The sequence below is a fragment of the Diadema antillarum genome, unplaced genomic scaffold (assembly GCF_040938485.1).
Source record: "Diadema antillarum isolate AM-2024a unplaced genomic scaffold, OU_Dant_1.0 seq00001698_RagTag, whole genome shotgun sequence".
Classification (NCBI taxonomy): Eukaryota; Metazoa; Echinodermata; class Echinoidea; order Diadematoida; family Diadematidae; genus Diadema; species Diadema antillarum.
The window spans coordinates 1,500,209-1,513,020 of record NW_027272389.1 but is presented as its reverse complement, the minus strand read 5'-3'; the positions used below and the strand labels follow the sequence as shown (position 1 = coordinate 1,513,020).

Genomic DNA, 12,812 nt, shown 5'->3' with positions numbered 1-12,812 from the left:
AAGGAATGTGAAGAGCTCTATGTGTTCGATAAAAACTGCATCCTCGCTCGCAGAGCTAAGGTAATGATGAATAACAACAACAACAACAAAATCATTGAATGATGTGCAATGTACACAGTATGTGTACCTTTGGAATTGCAAAGCATTCTAAATTAGATAACAGACGTGAAGATATTTGCATTGCCTCCGGGAGAGAAATATCATGATTTCAGTGCTATAAGTGTAAACTGAACCCCTTGCCATCACAGTATCTTACACTTATCAAATTACTGCCATTCTGCAACATGGAGCGCAACTTGAAACAATGAATATTTACGCAAGCAATCATGTGCTTTACATTTTTGCTCACTCGCAGATGGTGGGCAAAAAAAATTATCATCAATTTCTAGAAAAGGAAAACACATGATCTTTTTCGTGGTCTTTAGACATTTCTGAAGTTAAATTGTAATGCACTGGTAGCATATCATATACTTGTGATCACTTTCTGCAAGGTGAAACACTAAAGGTGCATTTATCTCAACATTTTTTTTTTTCAGGCAGAATCATGATCCTAAATGCTCTTGAGGTATTTTCAAGCAATAGATAAAACACTACCAAACATGTTAAGAATGCTGATTTAAAACACCATTCAAGGGCAATTTGAAACACGTTTGAAACCCTAATTGCCTTTCTTCAAGTACATTAACGCAATGCCATTTTGAAACTAGTTTCTTTCTCCAAGCTGCCAAGGTCAACTTCCAGCTTTTTCCCATTGCGTAGAAAGACTGTGCCATTTGTTTTCTACCCATTGTTTGTGCGTGAATAATGACAGCATGTTTGGTGGTCTTTGCAGTTGACCTCTACTTCCCGGGTCGAACGGCGCAAAGTAGATGTGCAGTGACAATACTCAAATCACGATTGTGAGATGGCTAGATAAAGGTAACACCTCGAGAATCACGTTTCAAACCATGCTCGTAAATTATGTCATTCGCATTTTGAAATGTGATAATGCAGTTAAAGATACATCCACATGATCGAAGAAGATAAGAATGCTCGTCTCTAAGATTTGGGAAATGTATTACGTGGAGTGCACATCACTTGACAGGCTACAAAAACATATCTGCCCTGCCTGTGCAATACTTCTCCAAGTTTATTATGGAAACCTTCTCATACGACAAAAATCTACATTTATACATCTCTTCATGTTCCCTCACGGAAAAAAAAAAAAAAAAAAAAAATCTGGGGCAAATTCCATCCCGTTAGATTTCACAGGATTTAGGGCACTCACCCATTGGGAGTAAAATAGCCCCTGTTCACTGGTCAGAATGTCCTAAAAACTGTTTGGGGTACCTACTAGTGTGGCAGATGTACAGCTGATCGTCACGGCGACTCTCCGCTGGGAGTAGCCCTGCCCTGCTAAAAAATCCTGAACTCTGCGACTCTTTCTCTGCCCTCCTGCCGGATCGATGCTAAGTACCCTTTCTCCACTTCCAACCTAAAATCAGCCAGACCTTCCCTCAGCATGCCTCACTCACCTTCAGTACTTGTAATCTAAAGTGTATTCTGATCTAAAATTTCCATTTTCACATCCTTCCTTCCTCACTCCTTCTCCCTCATATAACTTCGATCATCAATGGGATAAAGAATCATGTGTCCGTGATGAAACATAATACCTATATCATCCCATTTTCGAAATGACTTTTCATAAGTTTATTTTGTACAATACCGTCAGATCAGATGGGGAGAGTGATAGAGGTTTTATCAAATGGACATGAAATATGAAAGTTATAAAATTTTAAGAATTCCCATGATTCCTAAAAGCAGTGACATTTGCCACATTCACATACTTGACTTGTCAAGAGGAAAAATGCCATCATCTCACAAGTGTCCTATTGGACTGTTCACACACACACAAAAATGTTATCACAATTTTGTCTGAGGGTAATTATTTAGAAACTACAATCTTCCAATTCCTCTTAAAGTTATCTTTGCCAGATTATTTTTGGGAGTACAATAATTTCAGTGGAAGGATATATGTCGTGTCCTTTTTCATTCATGTCCAGAAAAATCAAGAGGATTATTTGGTGAAGATTTGTGTACAGCTCAATGCAAGTACGCGGGGGGGGGGGGGGGGGGGGGGGGGGATATGAAGGTCTGAAAAGTGCAGGAGGAGGGGCACACAGTTTAATATGAAATGACGACAGCCAGCTTTAAAAAAAAAAGTAAACCTGAGGTATAAAATGCTGTACGAGGGGAAGACGAAAAGTTTGCCTGAGCCAATGATACAAGTAGCCCTCCCCCCCCCCCCCCCCCCCAATTGGGCAAACACCCTCTCTGCCAACTTTTAGAGGAATCCGATTGACAATATTAGAAAGGTGTCTGGGGGGCCCTGACGAAGTGAGCAGTAACTACCCAGACATTCCGTCTCCACTCACACCGTGGCGGCGCAGGGTCAACAATCCCGCAAGAATTATGTATGAAACGCGACGTCCACTCCCACGTCAAGTGCGAAAATTTTCGCAACCTCGAAGCCTACTCATCACCTCTCTCCTCTTTCTCTCTGCCGAAAACCGGCGGGCCCTACCCCCTCCGCGAGCGGCTCTTCACTGACGTGAGTCATATCAATGCACGGCGCCACGACTTCCCTGTCAACAGATATTTCTTTCAAAAGGTGTGACCGCACGGCAAATCGATCTGGAAAACAGACTTCTGTTTGGAGAGCAGAAATGCTTGTTTTACCATCAAACAATGAAAAGAGAAAGAGGGAAAGAAAGAGTCAAAAAGAATCCTTCTACTGACTGTGGATAGCCAACCATGCAGTGAACGCTCTGTGCATGACCACGAGCAAATATGTTTTGAAACAGCCAGCAAATCAAACCAGTCAGACATGAAATGAGGCACCTCTTCAACATGCCTGCAAATAGCCTATCATTAGCACTGCAGTGAAGAACAGACTGTAGCATACAGAAATTAGCCCCTAAATTGATGCATTTATGTGAGTACTTTTTTCCCCCCTTTATGATATAATTTCTGACTCTGGCAAATCCCTCATCCTCTATACTATGCCAACTGAAAATCACTGAACTTTTAATTTTGCAATACTAAGAGCAATAATGAATTTGAGCAATAACAAAAATCACCTTCAAGACAATGTTTTGTTATTTGCATTTTGTTTGCCACATCTTTTTGCTGCATGGATGGATGGTACTGCATAAAAAAACATTTAATCACCTCAAAAATGCAAACACACGCATACCAAAATATACTGGATATGCTTTGAAAGGCTTTCATAACTAGCAGTATCCAGATAACTTTGAGAATAACACTCATAATCAAAAATGTCAATTTCACACTCCTGTACGATCTCTTTACACGTTAGACTGACAACATATTAGGAAAATTTGACTTGCTAATTTTACACATCTTGATATCTGCGAAAACTTAATGACCTTCACTAACAGATATGATACTGGGTAATCTGTCAATAACCTTCAGAACCTGAAAACTATACAATAGGCGTGTCTTCATCAGACCAAAGTTCGAACTAGTGGGCTAGTTTGTGGTGTGGTTTGGGAAAATAGCCTGATATTACGAATGTGCATCTTCATCAGCTCAAAAACTGCTCACTTGGGAAATTAGCCTGAAGTTGATGCATACGTACTTTGCATCACTTCTCGGCTCGACTTGCTCAGCCACAGAACTTACACGTAGAGTTCTGTGGTCTCAGCACGCGGTTCGATGACAAGATCAAGAAAATTTTGGGTTGATGAAGACGCAACCCAAATAGGGTGCTAATTCACAAATTAGTGTGCCATTTCACAAACTAGACCAAGATTTTGGGAGAAATTTTCCCAACCAAATAGCACGCTATTTGCATCTTCACTGCACAAATAGCAGGTTGATTTGACATCAGGCTAATTTCCTAACCACAAAATAGCACACTACTTTGAAACTTCGGTCTGATGAAGACAGGCCTAATGTCCACAGCATCTTTAAGTGGTGGGTGAAAAAAGGTAAAAGTGGGGTTATAACCACTGACAGCTTCAAACATTTTTTGAGTTTTGAAGAGGTTTTCAGGTATTTTTTTTTTTTTTGCTTGTGCGTTTGTTTGAACATTTTTATTTCTTTTTTCCTTATTGTTTTTGGGAAATGAGTGGGTAGAGGTGAAGGTTGAGATGGGGTATGGGTCAGGGAAGGGGGAAGGGTGGGAAGGAGGTGGTTGGGGGATTGGTAACATACCATTTGCAGCTGCACAGACGGGGCAGGCCTCCGTCGCAAACATGCAGGTATAGCACCGCGCATGTCCGCAGGCATCTGTCAGCTTGCGCTTGCGACTCTTGTCGTAGGCCTGGTGGCAGCTGGGGCATTGCGTTGCATCCATTTCCATGGCGATGACGGTGGGTGGTGACTCAAATCACCTGCCTATGTGCCACATCATACTCCTGGAGGAGACATGGAAGAGATGGAAAAGGAATGAAAAATGGGTAAAGACACATTCAATTGTTTACACAGTGTAGATAATCTGTGAGAAGACAGCAACTACATTTTTTCTGTACTTGATTTACGGACGAACTGTAATTGTTGAATGTCACGTACAGTGCTTACATAAAAGGCTCTTAAAAACATGATTATCATATCATTACTATGTATTGTAAATGTCGATATTTTTGCATGATTAATCTTTTGAGCTGAGCGGCTCAAAAACATATTCGTGGGTTGTTGAATTCGCGCTGTGCAATTGTCGACCCATTTACAATGTGCAGAAAAAACTGTGAAGATATTTTAGCAGGTTTTAGAATTTACGCTAGCCAGAAGTAGCGCAAAATACATGAAAATTAATGTACCGCGAAAATTTCTGCATTTACTCTATAAGCACTCACTTTCATTATTACATACCAAATATACCTTTAAGATCACAGTTCTTTTACTTTTACCCATCATTTCACTTTCTGCACAAGGTGAAATGTAGATAGCACCAACCAAATAGATCATGCACAGTGCTCACATATACACGCTGATGACAAATGGTTTCTTCTACAAGATCTTTGCACGATAGAGAAAAAGAAAAGGAAAGCTTGCCACACTATCAGACCATGTCAACTGAGTGGAACAGGCTTGATCTGAGCATTTTTCTCACGGCATGATCATAAATCAAAGAGGAAAAACGACTATAAACATAAATTGAATTTAAATTGATGGCAGCAGGACAAGTACTACAAGGGGAGAACAAGAAATTCAGTACACGCATAATCATGATATCATAGTAAAGCTGGGGATCATACTCTCACTGTAAGAGCAACAAAGGAATGGAACAAACTCCCTACTTTCATCAAACCTGCTAGTTCAGTACACGCTCCTAAGAAAATCTTTTTCCTTAGTTGTAATGATTTGATAGTTGTTTTTGTATGTTTTTTTTTTTTAAGTGCTGTAATATAGTTAAACTATGTAGGCCTAAAGCATATATCTAAATGCCTGGTAATAATGATAATAACACTTATCATCACCTCATGTATAGACAGACATACGGCCTGTGTGATGAAAGTGTTACAAAGAATGAAAATTCTTTTCCTACTGATGGCATGGCAGAATGATACTCTCATTGATTCTGGGAAGGTTTGCTCGCGCGAGGCTTCTGCATTTCAACTGGATATCACACCGGTGTCATTACCGGGCGAACAGGAATGTTTGAATGATGAGATGGAATGCGCACTTGACATTCTTACTCATCCTGTCACAGTACCCAGCCTGCATGCTTTCTACATGTTTCTCCTCATCAATACCAACCTCCTCTTCCCCCCCTCCCCCCCATCCCAACCCAAAAAAAAAATAAGAAAGAAAAGAAAATGGTATTCATGGATACACTACTGTAAATAATCGCCGCACAGGCCGAATTCGCAATGGGCGTAAATCTGATTTGCGATTATTAAATTGCAACAGCATCTCCACGCACAGATTTGCTGTAACACTTCTTCCCCAGCCTCCTGCTTCCCCACCCCCTTTCGTTCGTACTGATAATCTGCCACGCCAGATAGAAAAACACTGATTTATCTTCTTTTTTTTTCTGCGTGTGTCCCTTGCGCTGCAGCACAACCGGTGACAATCTTGAATGAGATTATATTAGGTTTGTAATATGGCACTCTCTCCTGGCACTCTAATACACTCAGTCAAATTGACAAAGACTCGAGCCCGTCTCTTTCCGATACCAAATCGGCAACATTGTGCGTGCCTGTGCGTGCTGTTACGTTCCGCACAAACGCAATTACTCCCCAAGTTGTACTCCCAGTTCCAGTGCATGCAATTTTGTGATGGACAGGAACCTAACCCCTATACAGCACAAATCACAATTTTTTTTTTCAATCTCCTCTTCTCTTTCCTTTGCCTTTTGCAATCTCTTCTTCACCTGCAAAGTTTGTTACGGCACATACGAGTGTATACCTTGCTACAGGTATTATATTGACCACTCTGCATGCATCTGTCACGTAATAATCTTATGACATTGGATTTCATGGAAATTTTTGTCAATGGTTTTTTTTTTTTGTGTGTGTGTGTGTGAGTGTTCAATTCTTACTGTAAATAGAACCAAAACATTTCATGTCAATATCAGTACTCTGTTCAAAGTCATGGCATGAATGTTTGTTACTATAAATGTATTCATATATACACAAGTCATTCTGAATATAAAAAAAGAAAATAAATAAAAATATATAAAGGGCAAGTGAAACCTTGACTGAAATACAACAGGAGCTTATCATAATAATAATAATAATAATAATAATAATAATAATAATAATAATAATAATAATAATAATAATAATAATAATAATAACAATAATAATGATAATAATAATAATGATAATAATAATAATGATAATAATAATAATAATAATAATAAAATAATAATAATAATAATAATAATAATAATAATAATAATAATAATAATAATAATAATAATAATAATAATATAATAATAATAATAACAGCTAACAAACCCTAACCCAAAGCATGCCATGACACAATAAGATATTTATGCATCCTCTGAGGGTGAAACAACATAGCCCTCTTTGAATTGTGATGGTTTAGAATGCATTTCATGTCAATATACTGTAGGCTGTAAACTTCAAAATCTTCATGAAAATTCACTACATGTTAGTTAAGGACATTTGTATTCTTAATAATACATTTCTACACATGATTTTGAAAGGGAAAAATCTATTTCTCAAAATGAATAAAAGAATCATATGATAAATTTGTTCCCTTTGTGCATAACTGCACAGACTGTATGAGGCTCTTGAAATGCTGCACTATGCATGCAACACAAGCATGTAGTCAAATATGATCTGCTAGCAATGATACACTAGCAGTTTTTTAATTTCCATGATATTTTATACCAATCTCTTTCAACCCATCTTTCCCTTTCTTATCCACTCTCATATCCTGAATAAGTTATATCTTTCAGACTAATTCATATCCCATTGTATACATGTAGTTGGTCTCACTGGTAGCAAGTTTCCTCTTCAGCCTCTATAGAATAAGCAAAAGTACTTAAATATTGAAGAAAGGCAGGTACATGCTACAGATGCAACATTTCTGTAGCTATGCATATGATGCGCGGACAAAATCCAATTCACTCTATACACAGCTTGTTGAGCATTGTGTAAATTGCAATGCATAGTTGTGGAAGAAAAAAAAAACAGGGGAAAAAAAAACAGGAAAGAAAAAAAAAAAACACCCAGGTAGATTCACAATCGCTGCATTTTAATCCCACAGTGCAAGTTCATCCTCGGCTTGATGGATGCCAATAAAAACGGTGACTCAGTGCATTAAACATTCACTGAGAATCGCAAACCCATCATCTGGTTCATACACACTCTCTCTCTCCAGCTCCCCTGTAATGCCAAGATTTCACATTAACAGAGGCTGAGTCAGCGCGGCTCACCACTACCAGCGTGCCTGGCCTGGTAATCAGAAGTGAAAAAGACAACCAAGTCTACCCCATCCTTTTTGTTCAACTTGCTCCCCCCTCTCTCTGTCTCGTTACCGCCTACAAATCACCTCTCAGGCAGAATGGAACTATTCTTGACTTACCAAAAGTCATTAGCTCTATCTTACAGGCTTGTTGTTTTTAATTAAGCACCTGACATTCCAGCTTATCCTATTATTTGATGAAATATGATGTCAGACGTGAATGTGGACATTGCATTTATATGCATCTTGCACTCTTCTGACACACACAACAGATATCATATACATTGTATATTGTACACACTGTGCCACTGGTAGTATATGTACAGTGTAGATGGAGGTTATCCCCCTTGCGGTTCCCGCTTGCTTGTGCTGCACCAGAAGATTGACTCCATAAATAAACCAGAAATGGGGATGCGCGTTCCAGCTCTCCGCCCTTCATGTGGTAGAGTCCTTGCTACTACAGCTGAAGTGGGGGTGATGTCCCGGGCCAGAGTCTAGATGCACTCTTGGAAATATACAAGATGTATGATATTTCTATGCGTTGACGTTATTGATTTGATAGATATGGAAAAGCTTGTGGTGGGGTCATGTGCTCTGCGTGAGTATGTGTGTGTGTCTGTTTGTGAGTGTGTGTGTGTGTGTGTGTGTGTGTGTGTGTGAGTATCAGTGCTGGGGTGGGGATGGGGGAGAGGGTAGCAGTGTGGTGTTTCGACAGCATCACAATCAGGCATATGCATGAATAGATTTAGCCTTGTTGCAGTGGTGTACTACATGTACATGCCCTCATACAAATTGCATCCCACCGCATATCAATACAGCAGCCTGAACAAGTGTATGCACATGTAACGCCACTGATATTTTTGCGCTCCCGCGGCACACTCTCGAGCACGGTAAATTGACAATGGCCACATAAATGGGATTGCCTACTTCACAGAGCTCATCCGCTCAATGGTATTTGCGCACTTGTCCATTAGATCATATCTGAAGACACCTAACACAGCTTACTTTGGCTGGAGCCACTAATAGATCTATGCAGCCTTCTTGTAACGAGTCCTTCCCACACAAAACCTACAGTTTACATCCCTATGTTGTATTTCACATTAAGAAAATATAGAATTCTGTTGATATTAAGGAATTTCCATAAACCAGCAGGGAACAAATGTACAAATGCTGAGAATGTTTATACTTTAAAAAAAAAATTTTATCCTTTCTAGTCTCTATATTAAAGATGTACATAAGAAAAATGTAGGGCCTAATAAGATGCATTTTCCCTCTAAAAAATGTATATAACAGCCAATGTTGACAATGTGTACAATTAGGACCAACATGTGGTAAAATACTATAAGTTTTTAACATTCCAGGAATTTTGATTGGATTTTTCTGTGGACACATACATGAAAAACAATTTATAAAATGTAGACTATTTTGCAAGTTTTACAACTAGCATATTTATAAGCCACTTGTGTATTTCCCAGTGAGAATTCTGGAACACGTAATCCTTGCTTGCATAATTATATCTGAAAGTGTGCATGAGCCACCTATAAGCCTAATACTTTTTATATCGATGGACAATTCAATGTTCCTGCTTACTTCTAAGTTCTGAATTCCAACAACATGACAGCGATGGGTACAAAGGTGAAGGATTCTGCATGCTATATGCTCTACTATGTGATCAATGTGCAATTTGTATGTTCTCATGCTATTGCTGCATGCCAATATAATCAAGCAAAGCACTTCAGAGATTGTGAGGCTATCCCCACCCCCCCCCCCCCAAAAAAAAAAAATAACAACAATAAGCATACAGTACAACTTTCAGTCATAACCTCAATTGCTTCTCTATATTAGAAATACAAGTTTCATCATTTCTTTTTCTTTTCCCTAATTTTGTAGGGGAAATGCTTCGCAGTCATTTTCCCTCAAAAGGGCCTGATTTATAATATTCATTTTGGCTAAAATAAGATTGAATTGAATGAAAGCAGTATCTATTACTGCATGAGGTCCATTTTGAGTAACACTAGCCACTTCTATTTTTGTCAAGACACAGCCACCTCGGTGCTCTCTCTCACACATTCTGCAAAAGAGAGAGAGAAGCAAGTTTACCTTTGGGACTGGCCGGTCAAAGTTCAGTTGATAAACCTATACACTGCTGGTATTTTTGTTTTGTCTCTTTTTTTCACATCCTAACCCCTCACTGTGCAGGATGTTTTCAGCCAAGGTTGACAGACTTCTAAAAGAAGCCTCTCTTTCTCTCTCTGTTTTTTTTTTCTCCAGTCAGAAGAAAGAATTTCAAGTTCCTGACCTTAAATGACACAGTGACCTCAGCTAGGGTCATGCTAGTCCACTTCCTGGACTGTATTCGTAGTGTGCCCGCGTACTTGCGGACGTACGTTGATGGTGTCTGTATGTACACTGTATTACACAATTCACCCCTCCTGGGAGTACCAATTGGCGGAGTGTCGCAATCAGCGGTTGGGCGCATTGGGTGGGTGCCGAGTGTGTGGGGACTGCGGATGATAAAAATCGTCCAGTATCTGGACTAGGGTCATGCATGAATTTTTCCATGTCAAAGAAAGGTCACACAAAGGCTGGCAATATAGTCCCACAATTGTGTGTGTATGTGTGTGTGTGTGTGTGCCGCATTCACACACTAAAGACATACACAATGCTCATAACGTACAAATGATTTTGTCTCTTTGTCTTGCCTATTCTTGTATGTGCATGCACTAATGATTTTATATCAATATGTAGTGAAAAAAGTCAAATGACCGCAGACACATAACATCACATGAGCTTAATGAGGCTTACCGTTAGTCTTCTACCATGAATGAAAAAGAGTTTCAACATTGTTCAGAGTTAATGGGCTTCACATCAAAAGGGCTTCAAAATTAAGAAGTATTTGCTCTTTAGTATCATATGCATCACTCTGAAAGTATTTGGATCTTTTTTTTTTACACCCAACCCCTAAGATTTAGTCTTGACATCTCTTTCTTCTTAGAATTTTTTTTCTCCTTCTCCTCTCTCCTTTTCTTTCTCTTTCTTTCTCTCCAGTTTGACTTCCCTTCTATTTCTCTCTCCTTCCCAAACATGTCAAACCCAGTCCCCTCGTTAGCATTCACACAGACTACCGGTATGCACGGTCGGTCGCATGCTTCAAGCCGCTGCAGATAGTACTGCAGTACGAGCAAAATATGTATACATACAACACCTTCCACCCTACTTTGTACACCAAAGAGTATGGATAGTTCCACATACCAAGTGTCATTTCTTCCACTTCTGAATAGGTTAGTTTCTCTACATAGAGATTTATTTATCCACATATCATTTCCAATCCAAGCGCTCGCCAGATGTTGTTTGAGATTTTGGGGCTTGTGTAACCATGCAACAAGTTGATGCAACATCATGTTTTCATGGATAGAAATAGAATTACATGGAGCAAGTATTGTAAAGGCCCTACATGGATTATTTCACAAGGTTTTCATTTTCACATATTTCGCGAGCCGGGTGCTAGTTGCGAAAATATTTTAAAGAAAAAAAATTCAAGATTTAAAAACATGCGAAAACATGAACTCTGATCCCAACATGAATGCGACATGCACGCATACAATTCTCCATTTTCTCGTAAACAATAATCGATAATTTAACCACTTGCAAATTTGTTGGGAAGTCCCGATTCCCGAAAAACTGGACTTGCTAAATATATGGAGTATACAGTAACATGTATCTCGAGAAGCATTCATGCCAGAATTTTTCAAGAATTCAATATCATTTCAACTTGACTTCGTCCTCACCATAAATTTCTACTGGCCTACAGAGAGAGGGTGAATATTTATAGCTGGTTTTAATAAGGTGTCAATAGTTTGCTCTTTTGTGAGTGATCAAATACACACAGTATGAATACTCGTATGAGGCTCTATTCTTCTGCTCACGACTTGTCACATTCCGCTGCATAAATCACGCACGCCTGGGCAAAACAGTTTCGATATCACTATGCACATGAAGCAGGCTTACACATACAAACTTAACATGTGTTTCGTTGTCTCCTTTGTATGTGATTGTCTGGGCCTCAGAAAGACACAGGGCCTAGACGTACAGGTAAATTCATGACATTCAGTCCATGGAAGATATAGTGATGTCTACCCTCTGACCCACACTCTACTTTTATCAGGTAACAATACAAGCCTCCGGCAAACAAAGAAAATTGAAGAATATATGTACTTTTTTTCACTTCCAACAATGTATGTTATCTTGACTTTAAAGCTACTATCTATCATTTGCAGATTAAAAAAAAAACAGTTTAGTGTGAGTTGGGGACAGAAAAAATGTCAAAATGTTAATCAGTATAATCAATGTTAATGTATTGTTAACATGCAAAATAAGAACAATAGTTTATAGAATCATTTCTAGAATAAATAGTCTACAGTTATAGTTTATTGAGAAAGTCAGTGATATCTCCTTACATCTGAGGCTTTATTGCAAAATTTTAAAATGGTAGGTTGTTGTGCAATATGACTGAACTTCATGCATTAAATGTGATAACCCATTTTTTTTTTATCACTGCTCAAAATGGTAAACAGTAGCTTTAACCTTTAGGATAAGTTCAGATGTCTGAAAGCTAATATTGTCAATGAACAGAGATTACTGAATCTCCCTAATCCCTAAATCCCTTTTGTGTTACCATGACCTTCCTATGGGATTGAGGCACATTGCTACAATGTATTTACGAGTGGGCTTGATAATCTACAACTTGGGGAAAGTTTGGATGGAGTATGGAAAGCTTATGAAAAAAAACAACAACAACTTGGCATTAAAGCCAAGCCAAGTGACTTGGAATATAAAGGATTTTACACTACATTTCAAGGGCAAGATGG

General features: G+C 38.8%; 1 pseudogene; it reads right to left on the bottom strand.

Annotated features, from left to right (window-relative positions):
• Nucleotides 1-12,812, bottom strand: part of LOC139711745 (uncharacterized) — a 114,609-nt pseudogene that overhangs the window by 79,702 nt on the left and 22,095 nt on the right.